The following is a 17,393-nucleotide window of genomic DNA, read 5'->3' as shown; positions in this document are numbered from 1 at the left end:
AGAACGACTCCAAGGACATCAGGGAAGTTTTCCTACCAATGGTAACACTGAACTTGGGCCCTGATACCTCATTAAGGTTTCCTTACTTGGAGAATGATGGAAGGGCAAGACAGTCATGTGCGGGGTGGGGCGGGGGGAAAGAGGAATGAGAGCAGTAAATTTCTTTAGTGAATCGACAATAATACATTCTCAGTTGGGTATTTGTAAATTAAGGGAAGTCGTGGACCCTGAGATCAGGAAAGATAAGAGAGCTAAAATTGCAAAGATCTTTAATACAGCTTGGACTTGAGTTTCTAAAGCCATGAAAGTGACACCATAAACTTGTCTTTTAGGACCATTAATATACTAGTTGTTTATAGTATATCTCAAACAAAGTTAAAATCAATTAAAAACTATTACATTAGTCCAGAGTATAAAGTTAAAGATATCTTTGTTAAAGTGGTTTCTTAGGTATGAAAGTAAATGAATTTGAATTTACTCAACATAGATGTAGAAAATTGGTTTAAATGAAAAGTACTTACTCGCATAAGATTTAAGAAATATAAGTAAAGTTATTTTCTTGTGCCCATTACAGAGTAAGAATTAAATATACGGTAGCTCTCCAAAGTTTATTTAAAATATAAATACCCTAATTGCTCATGTACCCTGTAGTCCTACGTTCTTCTTGATAACCAGTTACTACAGAGAAGCACGGCTACAATGAACAAATCCTTATCATAGGATAGTGGCTAACACAAAATTTTCTACAAATAAAGCAGCCTATAATTAGGGACTGTGATTAGATTCAGCTTTTTTTCTTTTAATCAATTTGCCTCATTGCTGAAATGTTTCTCTTTGTAGATAACAACAACAAAAAAGTGGCATATCATTAATAGCTTGGAATTAGAGAGCTCAGCCATATTCCAGTTCTGTGACCTTGGACAAGTCAATTTCTTCAAAGTCTGTGTGTATCAGTTTCTCAACCAACTTTAACACACTCTATGCATTTCACTGTATACTGTGTGAAAAGTTTTAATGCTTAATAAGCATATAGATCTAAAAGAAATAAAAATTTAATTCTTAAGTTTTTCATTAGTGAAACAACTCCATTGTCTATAATAGGAAAATGACTAAAAACTTGTGAATGAATTATAAAAACTCATATTTTTCCTCAAGGTATTCTTAAATTGAGAAAAGATTGGTCATATATTTACCATTAACCACAGCATATTTAAATTTCTCTCTCTTAACAATGCAAAAGTTAAGGTTGCATTTCTCAAGAATAGGAACTTCAAATATCACAAGAGGGTTAAAAGAACAAATACCTGTAAAGAATTTAGAATAGTGACTGACTAGCACATAGAAAACGCTAGAGAAGGATTTGCTATTATCATCATCATTGCTAAGATGGAACAATTTCTGTTCCCTCATAGGCCTTAGAGAAATTGCCTGCTTTGTTGTGTTTACACATAGGTTAAAATGTTCCAGAAATAGGTTCTGAGTCAGATGCCAGATTGCAAAAACTACTGTTAAGAGACATGATATATTAATCATATTCAAGTTAAGCCAGCCTTGATATAAGCTCCATGCTTCAAAGAGCAGGTTTCCTGAGGAGAAATAAAAGTAAATGTAGGGCAATGGCCTCATTGACTTCATTGAAAAGACAAAGGAAGCCAATCCAGAAAACAATAATTACAACATTTACACTAGTGCTCATTTTCTCTTTCTTGCTCTTTTTGTTCTTATTAATGTTTTGTTTTATTTTGTTTCTCTCCAACAAAAGAGAAATCCTGAATTTTTGAATTCAGGAATTTCAGAAATGCTGATTGTTATGGGCTGTATTGTGTTCCCCTAAAATCCATACGTTGAAATTCTAACCCCAGTACTTCATAATGTGACACAATTTGGAAATAGGGTATTGAAAGAGATAAATAAGGTTAAACAAAGTCATGAGAGTGGGTCCCAATGGCCTCTGACTAGTTAGAATGGGCATCATCAGAAAATCTACAAACAATAAATGCTGGAGAGGGTGTGGAGAAAAGGGAACCCTCTTGCACTCTTGGTGAGAATGTAAATTGATACAGTCACTATGGAGAACAGTATGGAAGTTCCTTAAAAAACTAAATATAGAATTACCATATGACCCAGCAATCCCACTACTGGGCATATACCCTGAGAAGACCATAATTCAAAGAGTCAGGTACCACAATGTTCATTGCAGTTCGATTTACAATAGCCAGGACATGGAAGCAACCTAAGTGTCCATCAACAGATGAATGGATAAAGAAGATGTGGCACATATATACAATAGAATATTACTCAGCCATAAAAAGAAATGAAATTGAGTTATTTGTAGTGAGGTGGATGGACCTAGAGTCTGTCATACAGAGTGAAGTAAGTGAGAAAGAGAAAAACAAATACCGTATGCTAACACATATATATGGAATCCAAGAAAAAAAAAAGGTCATGAAGAACCTACGGGCAAGACAGGAATAAAGGCACAGACCTACTAGAGAATGGACTTGAGGATATGGGGAGGTGGAAGGGTAAGCTGTGACAAAATGAGACAGTGGCATGGACACATATACACTACCAAACGTAAAGTAGATAGCTAGTGGGAAGCAGCTGCATAGCACAGGGAGATCAGCTCAGTGCTTTGTGACTACCTAGAGGGGTGGGATAGGGAGGGTGGGAGGGAGGGAGATGCAAGAGGGAAGAGATATGGGAACATATGTATATGTATAACTGATTCACTTTGTTATAAAGCAGAAACTAACACACCATTGTAAAGCAATTATACTCCAATAAAGATGTTAAAAAAAAAAAAAAGGAGACTAGGACACAAATGTACACAGAGGAAAGACAATGTGAAGACACTGGGAAAAGATGGCCATCTATAAGCCAGAGAGGCCTTAGAAGAAACCAACCCTGCCAGTACCTTGATCTCTGACTTCTAGCCTCCAGAACTGTGAGGAAATGAGCTCAATTGTTTAATCCACCCAATCTATGGTACTTTGTTATTGTAGCCCTAGCAAACAAATACACTGATCTAATAAAGTTTTGAATTAAGATATAAATTATTTTTATTAGGATAATTAAAATCTCAGTAGAAATTAGATAAAAGAGCGAACTGTTAAGAGACCTCAGAGCTATGTTGAGTGAGACCAAAAACAACAACAATCATAATAGCTTTATGGTAAATTCTATAATACAGGCTCAGATAAGCTCAGAGAGGTTAAGTAACTTGCCCAGCATCACACAGATAGGGATTGGGGAAATCACCAATCAAATGGAAGCAGTTTAATTCCGGAGTCCATGATGTTAACCAAAACAAAAATGAAAAATTCTAATCAACTTTGGGTTTAGAGTGAATCAGGGGTTGCTACAAAGGGTGACATAAAAGCTTGAAAAGGATATTTCAGGATCCAAAAGAAAATATGAAGAACGAGTAATTACAGCGACACAGAATAATGTGAGATAGGTCAATTTCACACCAACTTGTGACTATAAGATACAATGCTGATTATGCATCTCTGCATCATTTAAAGAAACATAATGCAGTTTACATACAACCTGGAAGAAAATCAACGGACAGGAAAGAAAGACTGCAACGTAGAACAGGTGATATAGAAAGAGAGCTTTCAATGAGTGGTAGGGGGATAAATTTCGTGTTGGTGCCTCTCATACACAAGTGGGACACTGAGTTAATTGATGGTAACATAATGTTATTTGTGATACTGCAAAAATGTATTTAAATGTGTGTATGTGTGTATGTGTGTGTGTGGGGGGGGGTGGGGTGTGTATTCAGGATACATTCGCTTACAATTTTTGGTGGCAATAGAAATGTTACAGTAGAATTTAAATGAATATATTCTAAGTGTCAATTTGTAAATTCCCTCTCTCCTGTTCACTCCTTAACACATTTGAAGTATTTTTAGATACCCAATGGCACTTTTCAGTCAGCTCATGATTCTCCAGAGAGTAGATAAACTTAAAAAAAAAAAAATCCATTGGATACATATGAAAACTATGTCATCCTGGTAAATTCTGTAAGTTTAATTTCATTATCTTGATTTCATTCATCCTTTCAACATCCTCATGACAACTCAACAATACTCTCAGCTTCCAGTATATTCATGTTGCTACAAAATTCGCCAGCACTTGCTTTAAAAGTCTACCAGGTAACAGCCCCTTGAGGCCCCATATTACAGACCTGAGGAATCATGTAATTTCCTTCAGTCAAAACTAGACCTTCCCACGTCTTCTTGGCTCAAAATTCTTCTCTCTCTTTTCACAATGTGTGACAATTAGAAAAAGAGAAAATCTCAAGATCAGAAAAAAAAATTCTTAATGCAATTTAAAACTACGCTACTAGTGATTCTCTTATGGGTGTATCTACTGCTAAAAACTGAAAATACAAGAGCAGGGAGATAGTAAAGATATTGTGGAAAGGATTTGGGAGAAGGTTTAAGTTTAAAATAGACAATTTAGATACATTGCTTGTGCGTGTGTATGTGTTGTTGTGTTTTGTTTTTGTTTTATGGATGTTATGGGAATGGGCATGGTTAAGTTATTGTAAAACTATTAAGAATTTAAAGAATCAAGTCACACCCTTGATAGAAAAAATGAGTGGAATGAGTGTCTCTAAGGTTCATTAAATAAAGTCCTACTGATCATTTGGGAAATAGGCGTATCCCTGGAACAGAAATCACCCTTGTTCTTGATCAAGAAATGAAATCTTATCCAGTGGATGTGTTTACAGCACAGATATTAAACAGAAAGAAATTCCTGTGAGCTGCCTGTAAAATATGACTAGCCCTTTGCAGCATCTCCCTTTCCTGAAAATCAGAAAGTTGAATATTAAGAGGCTTGGAACACCTAGTAATGACCCATCTGTGTTGCCTTATCAGCTGGGTAGGAAAACTTCTCAAATTCACTTTACTTCCTTCTTAATATTTGGCAAAGTGCTTATATTTTATGTCCACCCTCTCTCAGATGTGCCAGAGTAAAAAGAATTTTTGTTCATTAGTGGAGAATGTCCTAGGCATGACAGTAGCCTTAAGAGGTAGGTATAAGTGTGAAGGCAATGTTTCAACTAAGAAAAACCTCAAGTAAAGATAAAATGTAGGCATTCAGACATAAATGCTGTTGGTGTACCTCCCCTGCTAATGAGCATATTCTGTTCCCAGAGCAAAGATTGGAATTTCTGAGGCTTGTATAATAAGAGTAAGTTACAGGAGATTTTGTGTTCTACCTGGGTTTGGTGCCTGACCTAAGCATCCGTGCAGCTTTCTTCTTTGACTGGCTGAGAAGGGCCCTTTGCTGAGCTGTAGTTACCCTGTTAATTATTTTCTGGGAGTTGTAATCTAGGGACTCAGTTGGGCTTGCTTTCAATTTGCTCAATTTCAGAGAAACCATAATACCTACTGATTTCACTGTCACCTCCTACACTGTTCTTTTCTGAAAGAGCTGGAGACTGAGTTTAAAGACAATCAAAAAGCAGTGAAATTTTAGACTTCTGGTTCCTGTGGGAAACTGCCTGTGATTGTTTTTGTTGTAGAGTTTGTTGATACTGTTTATGTGGTAAAGAATAAAGTATAACTTCTGGAACACTGGTCAGGAAATTAAAAAAACAAACTCGTTAACAAACTGTCAGTACCCACTCTATTGAACTCTCACTACCTCTAAATGCCATTATCACTTTTCACTTCCAGGGCCTGGCAAATGCTTTTCTCTGTACTCCCTGCCCACCCTGCTCTCCTAGATACCTTCAGCTTATCCTTCAAGTTCAGCTAATAGTACAATTATCCTGAAAATTACACATATCATCATAGAATGTTCAAAGCACCTCTTTTTCCCCCAGCTGATTGAATGGGAGTTTTAGTCTTTTTGTTTGTTTAATTTTTATTGGAGTCTAGTTGATTTACAATGTTGTGTTAGTTTCAGGTGTACAGCAAAGTGAATCAGTTATACGTATACATATATCTTCTCTTTTTTTAGATTCTTTTCCCATATAGGCCATTACAGAGCATTGAGTAGAGTTCCTGTCAAAGCACCTCTTCTAATCTTCAAAAGTAGATATTATTTGAATTCGTTTTGTGGGGCTGCCATAACAAATTACACACATTTGGTGGCTTAAAAGAACAGGAATTTGTTCTCTCACACTTCTGGAGGTCAGAAGTCCCAAATCAAGGTCTCTTCAGGGCCCTACTCTCAGCAGAAGCTCTGGGGGAGAATCTGTTCTTTGCCTCTTCCAGCTCTTGGTGGCTGTTGACTTTTCCTAGCTTGTGCCGCCTCCCTCTGGTTTGTCTTCACATTACCTCTCTCTGTGTGTCTCTCCCAATGTGCCGTCTGCTTCTTACCATGACCATAAGTAGGATTCATGTGGGTAATTCAGGATATGCTTCTCCTCTCAAGATCTTTCATTTAGTCACATTTTTGACCATATAAGGTGATACTCTTTTGCCATGTAAGGTGATATTCACAGGTGTTGGACATTAACACACAAACATATATCTTGGGGGTCACTACACTATTAATATCTGTTTTATAGATAAAGGAACTAAGTGTTAGAAAGCTGTGTTAACACGCCCAAGACCACACAACTAGTAAGATGGTGAACCCGGAGTTTGAACCAACATCTGTTTAACTCCAAGTCCTTAACTACTAGATGTAATTTCCCTTCACCTCAAGGCTGATATAGTATAGACAACTTTGTTAGTGCTCCCTGTGCATCCCTATCCTGATCCGGACACTGAAGTGTGTGCCTGGTTACTTGGATGTCTTCTCTACTGTGCTGTCAACTCATGGACCATGTCTGTCCTGGTCTCCAGTGGCTCCCTGTGCCTAGCACAACGCCTGACATATAGCAGATGCTCAACAAGCATTAGATACACCTCTGTGCTGTGACCAACGAACCCTGAAAGAAAGAGCTGTTTTAAAAATAACAACTTAGTTTTCTTAAATCACCTCTTTTCTCCAGTTTTTTTAAATCACCTCTTTTCTCCTACTGAATTGCATTTCACTTCACTAGCTTATCCCTAAATAGGTTTTCTTAGCTACTTGTATTGTGGCACTGATCTGAATATAATACATTAAAAATAAGCTAATCTGTAGACAATAATATCTGTGATCCTCTGATGTTATTTTCTGAAACGGTATAGATTACTGAGTATGTAACCCCCTCTCAGTCTTATGATAAATACTTGATATTCTTTTAAATTCAATTTCTATTGACTATACAATTGTCAGACTAATAGCTTCACTATACAGAGTGAGCTCAGTGCTTTCAAATAGAGAAGAAACACATATTGAAAATTATAGAGTTTTTAAAACCTTTACTTATGTCAGTGTCATCCAAAGCCTGTTTATTAACCAGATTTTATTATTATTTATATTCAAATTTAATTTTCAGGATGAAGAAGGGAAAAAAACAGTATTTTAATAGGAAAAAAGTACAGATGATCAGCCCTGACATCTGTTTGAAAAGATTGGCCATTTAATTTGTCATTTTAATCCATAATCTGAAAATGGCATTCATATTTCCTACACACACTAAAATACAAGATGAACGAAAGGATTAGAGGGTGGGCAATCTTGGAATATATTCACACTCCATGCTCAACTTTCCTAATGAAGACAGTAACTATTTAAGGGAAAGGGCAGTAATAGCATTCATGTATATAATGATTTACAACAAAAAGTGTTAAGTGTCAAACTACAGAGAAAATAAGCTTTAAGAAAAAGTTCAGATGACAATGCAAGAACATGCTACTAGATGGGATTTACATCAAGAAAGCACATTTTGTTAAAAAATTTTCAACTACTAAGAGACTTTCCACAGTATGACTATCTCAAACCATCATGGATAATATGCATTTTTTAATAGTCCTGCCTAGATGCCAACACATTCACAAAGTAAAACTATTAGTTCTTTATCAAGATGTTTCATCTACATGATGCAAAATAAGCAAATTTTAAAAAATACTTCTAATATTTTCAAGAATCAAATGAAAGATGTCCAATTTTCATATGTTGTTTACAATTTTACAATCTCTATAAGTAAGGGAACATGTGAGTGAAAGGTCAGATACTGCAAAAAGCACTTTACCTAGAACCAAAGACCCTAAGTTCCCATCTTTGAATCAAGCCAGTTATGTGAATTTCAGCAAGTTCCTTAATCACTTTGTACCTCACTGTGCTAGAATCATAAAGTTGAGGAAGGACTCCAAGCTTATCTCGTCGACTACCACACTCATGTCTGGCCAGCAACAGGAGCCCAAAGCTCAATGATCAAGAAAGTGACATAATAAATAAAAGTGTATGGTGGCTGTGTGTAATAAAATAACAAGTGATGGGAACATCGGCTAATTCAAATTTGAATTTGAAATTTACCTAATGGTCATTCAATATGAAATTTCAAACACTGTTGGCCAAATACTTGCCCTGCTCTATAGCATTTTGATTTGTGGTTTTCCAGCTTCTGTGCTATGTTCAAAGGAACAAAATACTCAAATCCTGTTTGCCATTCAGTACTTAAAAAGACATTTTTTAAATGAATACATGAAACAAAGAAAGAGAATTATCTACCATCTAAAGTGGCTGAAATCATTTAATACAACAAAAGTGTCAGACAAAGCGGGCTCTAAGGGTACTTCTAGATCTAAATTTCTATATTTTCTAGATCATTGCTATTCCAAGTGTGGTCGCTAGACCAGCAACAGCAGCACTGGGAACTTGTTAAAAATGCATAACCTGAGGCTCCACCACAGACCACCTGAGTCAGAAACTGCACTTTTTTTTTTTTTTTTTTTGCATGGTACGCGGGCCTCTCACTGCTGTGGCCTCTCCCGTTGTGGAGCACAGGCTCCGGACACGCAGGCTCAGCGGCCATGGCTCACAGGCCCAGCCACTCCTCGGCATGTGGGACCTTCCCAGACTGGGGCACGAACCCGTGTCCCCTGCATCGGCAGGCGGACTCTCAACCACTGCGCCACCAGGGAAGCCCCCAGAAACTGCATTTTTAAGGAGATCCCCAGATTATTTGCCTGTGCTTTTAAATTTAAGGAGTCTTGCATTAGAGGTTGTAATACAAAAAATTAGACTTAACCTTCTGAGAAATAAGTCATCAGTAAGTTTTTGCATAAAGAATTGAGAAGTGAGACTCCTGGAGAATTTATGCACTCTTTGTTACTTTGAGATTTTGAAATTACTTCCTGGAGTCTTACTTCTCTGATGTGGATGAAGCACATTCTTTGCAAATATAAGGGGAATGGACTACCTGACCTCTTGTTCTGCTCTAGCCCTGCCATTCTTAGGATCACCTGTGTTAGCTTGAAATTCAGTGTTGATTTAAATGGCTGCATTCACAGAATGGGTTTCAATTTCTTTCTTTCCTTGAGGGAGAAGGAAAAGGTTGAAAGTTCAGCTTTCATTTACACATACAATTTAAGCTTCACACTCCACAGGACTGACTAGTGGTTTTTAAGGAGAAATATTTCTCAAGCAATGTAGATAAAATTGAATATTCTTGGTGAATATGAACTCAGGCCATTGATGAAATGAGTGCTTTTTTACCCGTTAGTCAGTTATAAGCCTAAAACAGTTGTGTCAGCATACTTTCTCAACTCTAAATTTTTTAGGGTAATTTTGTGCATATAATTTTCAGATCCTCCACAGACAAATCTTTTCAGGCAGTTCTAAAACATATTATTTTAATATTAAATACAAGATAAGCTTTGAGTGTTCCCTTTAAAAATTGAGCACATTGTCTAATTTTAAACATTCGCTGAGGAAGTACTCAATTCCAGGTAGTCATCTCCTTAGTTGTTTAGCATTGAATTTCAAATGTATTATTATATGTCAATAAACATGTCAAGCATGTCCTTCTCATCCACGAACCCCCATTTCCAGCTTAGTGCTTGAGGTTACATGCATAAGAAGTGTTTTAAAGAAACTGATTCACAGACAGACAGAACAGACTTGCAGTTGCCAAGGAGCGGGGAGGGAGAGGGATGGACTGGGAATTTGGGGTTAGTAGATGCAAACTATTACATTTTGAATGGATAAACAACAAGGTCCTACTGTATAGCACAGGGAACTATATCCAATCTCCTGGGATAAACCATCATGGAAAAGAATATAAAAAAGAATGTATATATGTATATAACTAAGTCACTTTGCTGTACAGCAGAAATTAGCACATGATAAATCAACTATACTTCAATTAAAAAATAAAGTGTTTTAAGTCAATAAAAATGGCCCACGAACCCACCTCTTCTCTCCTGTCTAGGAATACATCTGATGAGTGGGGGGTAGGGGAAATGGGTGAAGGTGGTCAAAAGTACAAACTTCCAGTTCTAAAATAAATAAGTTCTGGGGGTGTAAAGACAGTGTGGTTACTGTTAGTTAACAGTACTGTATTGTATATTTGAAAGTGTCTAAGAGAGTAGCTCTTAAAAGTTCTTATCAGGAGAAAAACGATTTTTTTTGCAGTACACAGGCCTCTCACTGTTGTGGCCTCTCCCATTGCGGAGCACAGGCTCCGGACGCGCAGGCCCAGCAGCCATGGCTCATGGGCCCAGCCGCTCCGCGGCATGTGGGATCTTTCCGGACCGGGGCACGAACCCGTGTTCCCTGCATTGGCAGGCGGACTCTCAACCACTGCGCCACCAGGGAAGCCCAAGATTTTTTTTGTGAGATGATGAATGTGTTAACTAAACTCATTGTGGTAATCATTTCACAATATGTACATATATCAAATCATTATGTCGAATAACTTAAACTTACACAATGTTATATGCCAATTATATCTCAATAAAGGTGGGAGAAAAAAAGAACACCTCTTATGGTTGGCATGTTGAGTATACTGGAAAGTGAGCCTCACCGTTTTAGTCAAACTGAGTGATAACTATTACCAAATAAAAAGTAAATTCAGTTAAGATGTTCAATCATTATTTATGTAATTGTAACTTTAAGAAAACTCCTCTAAGTAGTCAAACAGGATATTTGCATATGGATGACATCCTCATTAGGAATTGTCTAGTTGCCAACTGGAAAAATGGCATTCTGACATTGCAGACACAATTAACCTCCATTAGCATCTGTTTCTACCAGCAGAAAAATGCTACTTATCAATTCCCTATTTTCTCTACTTTAGATTTTCTTAATCAACAGTTTATTGGGCATTGAGGATGAGATATAAAGAAAACTGTTTTTTTTGAAAATGATAATGAAATTGTAGGCCAACATTATCTTTTATGAAAGATTGCTATTCCTCAGAAAACTCATTTTGGAAAGAGACTTTGGTCATTCTGAAGAGCAAACAGTTTTTGTTAAGCAAAAGTAAGACAGTTTAACATTACAAGTCTCTCAAAGAAGACATGTATTTATTGATTCAGTCTTATTCAAATACAAAGATAAAACAGGTAAAGTGAAATAGTCTCTTGCCTCTACCTAAACATAAGGTGGCCAGGAAATGCAATCTACACACACACACACACACACACACACACACACACACACACATACACAGAAAATAAACACACAAACACTTTATACTGAGAATTGTGAGAATCCTGGTCATCCACTTAATTTTCTCTATGTTTGTATCTGTCAGGTGATTCAGTCAAGTGAAGAAGAAAAAGAGAGTTTGTGCCATGGGTGACAATTCACACAAGGTCCATAGTCTATAGTTAGTTATAATAATAATTTGTTTTAAAAAAATTGATATGCCCACTGTGTGTTAGCATGCACATAATGAGATATTCGGTTACTTCTACTAGAAATGCTAATTAGTTTGAATTAATGACAGTGTTATAGGTTGAACTGTGTCCCCCACAAAAAGGCAGGTTGAAGTCCTAACCCCCAGTACCTCAGAATGTGTCCTTCTTTGGAAATAGGATCCTTAAGGAAGTTATCAAGTCAAAATGAGGACTAGACTGGGCTCTAATCCAGTATGGCTAGTGTCCTTTAAAAAAAGGAAGTTTGTTCATTCATCAGTCCATGGACACTTAGGTTGCTTCATGTCCTGGCTATTGTAAATAGTGCTGCAATGAACATTGTGGTACATGACTCTTTTTGAATTATGGTCTTCTCAGGGTATATGCCCAGTAGTGGGATTGCTGGGTCATATGGTAGTTCTATTTTTAGTTTTTTAAGGAACCTCCATACTGTTCTCCATAGTGGCTGTATCAATTTACATTCCCACCAACAGTGCAAGAGAGTTTCCTTTTCTCCACACCCTCTCCAGCATTTATTGTTTGTAGATTTTTTGATGATGGCTATTCTGACTAGTGTGAGGTGATACCAATGGATAAAGAAGATGTGGCACATACATACAATGGAATATTAGCCATAAAAAGAAACGAAATTGAGTTATTTGTCGTGAGGTGGATGGACCTAGAGTCTATCATACAGAGTGAAGTAAGACAGAAAGAAAAACAAATACTGTATGCTAACATATATATATATGGAATCTAAAAAAAAAGTGGTTCTGATGAACCTAGGGGCAGGACAGGAATAAAGATGCAGACGTAGAGAATGGACTTGAGGACATGGGGAGGGGGAAGGTTAAGCTGGGACGAAGTGAGAGAGTAGCATTGACATATATACACTACCAAATGTAAAATAGATAGCTAGTGGGAAGCAGCTGCATAAGGAGATCAGCTCAGTGCTCTGTGATGACCTAGAGGAGTGGGATAGAGAGGGTGGGAGGGAGATGCAAGAGGGAGGGGATATGGGGATATATGTATACATATAGCTGATTCACTTTGTTATACAGCAGAAACTAACACAACATTGTAAAGCAATTATACTCCAATAAAGACGTTAAAAAAAAAAGGAAGTTTGGACACAGAGACAGACAGGAATGGAGGGAAGGTAATGTGAAGACACAGGAAAAACGCCATGTGAAATTGAAGGCAGAGATCGGAGTGATTCACTTATAAACAAAAGAACACAAAAGATTGTCAGCAAACCCTCAGAATCTAGGAGAGAGGCTTGGAACTAATGGTTCCACAGACCTTGGAAGGAACCAACCCTGCTGACATCTTGATTTCTAACCTATTTTCCAAAACAGCGAGACAATAAATTTCTGTTACTTAAGCCACCCAGTTTGTAGTACTTTGCAACTGCCACCCTAAGAAACTAATGCAGATGAATTGTTATTCACACAACTGTATTACAAAATTAAGCTAGATCTTTTGGTAAAACAACAAAAAAAATTGAAATATAAGCTTGTGAACGAATAAGTAGTACCTTTTGAGAAATTAAAATTACATGAGAATCTTTGAAATGATCATGTTTATCAGTCTTGACCAAACACAGATGAGTGAATTAGGCTAGAAAAGATTTCCATGCCAATTGGCATGGAAATAAACACTCTATTCAAGTAGACTTATTGAAATGTATTGAGACCTGTCCAATGTTGCATAATGTTGATAATTTTAAAGATTCAGCATGTTCAATAGTCCTTAACCAAGGCAGTGGTTCTCCTGAAAGTCTTTTCTGTTGTATATTTTTAAAATCTGTGAAAGTGATATTTAGAGATATTTCTTCAATATTACCTTTACTAGGCTCTTGTTATAGACAAAACACAGTTGTTAGGCTAGATTATGCTTCAGTAAGAAACAGCCCCAAATCTAAATGATATATCACACCAGAGGGTCATTTCTTCTCATGCAATATGTCTACCATAGGTCAAGTGGAGGTCAGGCCCTAGATCTCTAAACTTCTGGACCAAAGCCCACAGAGAAACCATCTTCATTTACCTTAAGAGAGGGAAGGGTGTTCTAGAATGTTTGCAGATAATGAAATGCTCTGAAATGTTTCTGGCCTGAAACTGACATGTCACTTTTGCTCATAAGCAATTAGCCAAAACTAATCATTTGTCCTCACCCAGACCTGAGGCAACAAGGAAATAAAATCCTACCCTGTGCTTAGAAAGCAGAGATAGAAAATGTTTGGTAAACAGCACCAATAGTTATCAAAGTTATATCATTTAATTTTCATGCATTTCTGACTTACAGAGTTGTGATATTCAGCCAAGATCATATAGTTGATAAGTGGTGGTTTTGGGATTTGGGCCCTGATCTGCTTAACTCAGAAGCTTCTAACAAAGATGCTACCATGTGTTTCTACTGTTCTTCCCACAGATATGAGTTTTTCTATGAAAATTGAATTAAAATGGGAGTAGAAATGGAAAGAAAATAACTGAAAGATAAACTGTGGAAAATGAGATGAGTAAACCAGTGAAAAAAAGGAAATCCTACATTTATTAGTGATTGACCTCTTCTTTGAAATCTCATTTGGTTTAATTTTTACCATATGAATGTTATTACATTTGATATTTTATATGTGCAACATATTTCATTTTTTTATTTCTACACAAGAAAAATGCTTTATTTTCTAAAATCACATCCTGTGCTCCACAGTATTCAATGATGATATTGCTTATTTCTGGAAAAAAAATGGCTCCCTGCAGTATTACTTTCAGATGAGATCATATCAGACCTCATAAGCTGAGCCAAGCAGGGGTTGTACACAAATGAGATCTCCAAGGAAAATCTAGATACTGTAAGAAAATACTTTCAGGGACTGAATACATAACATTTGGAGGTGATTAAATAATAACAACAAAAGAATGTCTCACCCTTAGCAAACTGTTAAAATTCAATATCACGGTACTTATATTTGATGAAATTAAACCAAAGCCCTGGATTATAGCACCCTATGTGGCCATTTTCATTTGTAAAAGTTATGAAAGCTTCAGGAACTATTGGAGAGTTTAAGAACAGAGTATCATTATTTTGGTTTGCACTAATTTCCTACTTCTTCCTTCAGGACTTTCTCCCCTTTCTGTTTGCTAGTAGAGTATTTCTCTCATTTTTGCTCTCAATATATAAGTGAATTAAGAACTAATCTATGGACAGAAACTTAATATATACTGCAAAATATACTATTAAACTATATAAAGGCATCAATTAATCAAATATTATGTAAGGGCAGTTTTTAAGTCATGCTTTACAAAGGCATTTAGATTTGTTTTTAAAATTGCCTGAATACGGAAATGGGAAAGTCACGTTCACAAGATGTATGAGAAGTACAGTATGAGAAGATCTTTATGAAATTACAATTATCTAATACTTGTAATCATTACTACATAGATAGTAGTGAGTTCCAAAATTAGAAAGGTTTTAATCAGAGATTAAACACCTCCATAGAGTTTTTGGAGATGGATCATAACAGGGGGCATATCAGATGACATGTAAGTTGTTTCCATTCTATGATTCTACGATTCCGTTAATAAATGCAGTGCAAATGCTCAACAAACACTATTCAACATGTCTTATGACTGAGCAGCCATCCAACAAAAGACCTAATCAATTCTGGAAAATTCTATGAGGTGAAGGGGCAGACCTGGTTACCATAGGAGGTGATGTCAGCTTACCGCAGCTTTAACAATGCCTGGCAAAACACTGGTGTTACAGGAAATGGGGTTTTGAACACTCTGAGCCCCAACATTAGAAAAGTCATCAAATTGAAGTGTGAGAGTGTTGGAGAGGAGGAGGTCACATTAAATGAGAAAAGGTAGGAGGTAGAGAAAACAGATTTCTGAAGTTGGGAAAAGGGACATCTTACTATCAGGTGTACCCTATTATCAGTCAAGGGCTTTCTGAAGAATAATGAATAAAAGATTAAAAAACCCTATTCAAAGTTTAAGCTCATACCAGCTCCCTAGGTAAGGGAGAAAGGGACTTAGTTATTATGATGGCAACTTTGAACATCTCAAGCACTTAGCTAGCACCCTCCTGAGTCTAAAGGACTAAATCAAGTCCATTAAATACTTAAGTTTTAAAAGCTCCAGTAAGTTTTATCCTCTGAATGTGTAGATTTTAGTGGTAGCTTGACAAAATTCAATAAATAGTTCCTAGGGGTACTTAGATATAGAGTGCAAAAATGTATTGTTATTATTCCAATTTAAAGTACGTAAGTACCTCTCAAATAAATGCATTTGCATTCTGACATTTTAGAAACAGCTTGTTTTAAAAAAAAATGATATTAAGTCAAGAAGAAGGAGATTCATGAGGACTATAAATGGAGGAAAAAAATTATTCTAGTAAAGGAGCAAAGGAAATCCCAGCATATTATTAATAAATTACATAGTGCCTTTAATTTTGAAGATAAAGGCCTCAGCACAGAGGACAGAATACATGTAGAAAGAGATCAATTTGCACATCATTTTAATCGATCCACTTCTTTTTGACATTTATCAGCATCGGCAACAAACGTACTACTTTAATGGAGTAAGCAGAGGAAAACTTAACTGGTACATCCATTGGACCATACATAGGTAATAGATTAAAAAAACCTCTGGTAAAGTCACTTCTTATTCTTTTCCTTCTCTCTTTCGCCCTAAATGACTGAGCTTTGATAACCATAAGCCAGAGGAAATGGGAAAGTGGGCAGGATCTGCTATGAGACTCCCTTTCACAGGTTCTATGCATTTCTCTGCGTGATGTGGAAGGACCTGGTACCTAAAAGCTACGGGGGGGGGGGGGCTACAGAGCCACCTATTTTAGTCGCCACAACCCTGAAACCCTCATCATGGCCTGATATGCATCAGGCACATATGCTTCTAGCTTGTTCATTGTCCAAATTTCTGACAACCTGCTGTCGGAAACTATCAGTACAGCACAAGCACTGGCCCCAAGTGAGAAATCAAGTGCAAAAAGTCATCACCAGGAAGCTGGCTTCAAATGTACAGCTTATTAGACATACCTTATCTAAGAAGTTAAAGTCCTAACTGTTATTGCCGATTTGTCTCTTCTGGTCATTGCAGCCATACGTCCCATGGCAACAACACCTTAGACTTTTAATCATTACTCTCTCAAATATTCGGGACCATTCAACCTCCATTACAGTGCTTGGGAATCACAATATTCCTACAAGATCAAAAAGATTATCAAATTGTATATTCTACATGTTGGCACCTAGGCATCAATAATTTAGTATTTTTGGTCTCTAAGATATCCTCAGCTCAATGCTTATGTTGAGTGTAGTTCAGTCACAGTGAATTTTGGATCTTAAAATAGGATTTAGAGCAACAGAAAATCAATTGCAAAGGTCATTGTCAGATTTGTCTGGTTCAATGTTGAGGTATCTTCTTTCTTTTGTATTATCTTCCTGGGTTCACCCACCTAAAAACCGGGTAGGATCTGGATTATAAAAATTCCCTTGTTATCATTTTGGAGCATATTTAAGCAGGGAATCTATTGATTCTCTTGTTTCTAAGTCAGTGGGGTGACTAAAGCGAGTATCACGTTCGTTAAAATATGGTGACTACATCATACAGAAACGCAGATTTTCATTTGTTGCTTCTAAGAAGAAACAGTGAGTTAAAATAATTCATCCAC

The sequence above is a fragment of the Mesoplodon mirus genome, assembly GCF_964341445.2.
Source record: "Mesoplodon mirus genome assembly, chromosome: 8".
Lineage (NCBI taxonomy): Eukaryota > Metazoa > Chordata > Mammalia > Artiodactyla > Ziphiidae > Mesoplodon > Mesoplodon mirus.
The sequence above is the reverse complement of the archived record's forward strand: the minus strand, read 5'-3'. Positions refer to the sequence as shown.